At 49.5% G+C, this 1,735-nt stretch overlaps 1 pseudogene; it reads right to left on the bottom strand.

The window, feature by feature from the left end:
* Positions 1 to 1,161: 1,161 nt before the first annotated feature.
* On the bottom strand, positions 1,162 to 1,729 carry LOC102847632 (annotated as a pseudogene).
* Between the last annotated feature and the right edge of the window lie 6 nt (positions 1,730 to 1,735).

Below are 1,735 nucleotides of genomic sequence, written 5' to 3'. Positions count from 1 at the left end.
GTCAAGTAGTTTTCTGTCAATGCACTGTCCCAATAGTGTTTGGATGTTCTTCAGCAGGATTTTGCTTGTGTGTGGTATTCCAACTCATAGCTGACTTTCCCAGGAGTTTTCAGAACCGGTAAAGTGCATGCTGCCCACCCTTCTCCAATGGAGCAGTTTGGTGAACTCAGATTGCCTGCCTTCATTTGGTACCACAACCACTTATCACTAGGCCACTACAGCTCACTTGGATGGGTTGTAGTAAGAGTCATATTCTTTTCTGCAACTTCCATTGAGTTTGCACATGAGTAATTGATGATCTGTTCTGTACTTAGCCTCTGGCCTTGTTCTGATTGATTTTATCTCTTTTCCACAGATAAAGTCCATTTGATTTCTGTGTATTCCATCAGATGAGGTCTACAAGTATAGTCATCATCGATGGTTTTTAAAAACAGTATTTGCAATGAGTAGGTCATTGTCGGTACAAAATTCTATCATGCACTCTTTGGATTCTCTTTTTTTAAAAAAATTTATTTATTTATTTATTTTATGTGTGTACCATCAAATTGGATCCGACTGGTACAGGAGGCGATTGTTCCTCCTTCTTCAGCAGAGCATCTGGTGGATTTGAACTGCACACGTCTGGGATTGCAGTGCAGCTTCCTGTCACTAGGCCACCAGAGCTCGCCAAGGATTCTCTTTTATCATCAAGGCCATATTTTTCTGTTACCATTCAATCTTTCTTTCTTTCTTTTTTTTCTAGCAGCACTTTTATTTCCACATCTGAACTCCCTGGATCCTTACAACAGCCCTGTGAGGTAGGTAGGGCTGAAAGGTTTCAGAGATCCCAATTTACAGATGAGGAGGCTGAGGCACAGAGAGGTGAAATGATTTGTCTAAGGTTACATAGCCAGCAGTAGAGAGAGTCCAAAGCCAGCATTCCTTAGGCCATCTGGCAGTTTCCTCTCTCCCATTCCCTCTGTGTCCCCCATCCTCTGACCTCTTCTAGGTCTATAGGGGCCCCCTCAGGACAGGCTGACAACTAGAGTTTTTTCAGGACCCACCTCTGCACCTCCCTCATCCCACAGAGCCACAGTGAGATTACTTCCTCAGCAGCAAAAGGAATCGCAGACATTGGCCCCTGGCCCTGTGCTGCCCTGGTTGACAGATCCCACAGGACCATCAGACCCCTTCGCGCAAGCACATTGCTTCCACAGCTTGGCTAGGGCCTTGAACCATGTCCCAAATAACAAAGAGTCGGGGCCCAGTCTGCAGGCTGGAGCAGGAGCAGCCGCAGTGGGCATGGTGGGCAGGGCCTCCGAATGCCGCTGTGCAACGCTGAAGCCCTCCACAGAGCCCAGAGGGCATGTCTGGTTCCCAAGGCCCCCAGTTGCCACAATATGGCCCCCAAGGGAGCCAACCACGAAGTCAGCCCTCTTAACTCTCAAGCGCAGGCTTCGGGGCAGCTTGGTCCAGGACCCATGTTCCAGGTCGAACATCTCCACAGTACTGACAAAATGTGGACGAGAGTAGAAATTGTGAGGACCTGGCTGTTGCAGGCCACCGAGACTAAAGACAGTGCCTTCGGCAGTGGCACAGCCAGCAAACGCTCGGCGACTGGGCAGGCTTGGGTGTTGGGTCCGTGTACGGCCTCCAGGTCAAAGACCTCAAAAGCGGTTACCGGGAGCTTGCCTTGACGGCCCCCCAGGACATAGATGGTGTTTCCATGCAGGAAGGTGGAGGCCCCATAGCAAGG

This window comes from Elephantulus edwardii, unplaced genomic scaffold (genome assembly GCF_000299155.1).
Source record: "Elephantulus edwardii isolate Elephantulus edwardi_28Jun2011 unplaced genomic scaffold, EleEdw1.0 scaffold00003, whole genome shotgun sequence".
NCBI classification, from domain to species: Eukaryota; Metazoa; Chordata; class Mammalia; order Macroscelidea; family Macroscelididae; genus Elephantulus; species Elephantulus edwardii.
The sequence above is the reverse complement of the archived record's forward strand: the minus strand, read 5'-3'. Positions and strand labels throughout refer to the sequence as shown.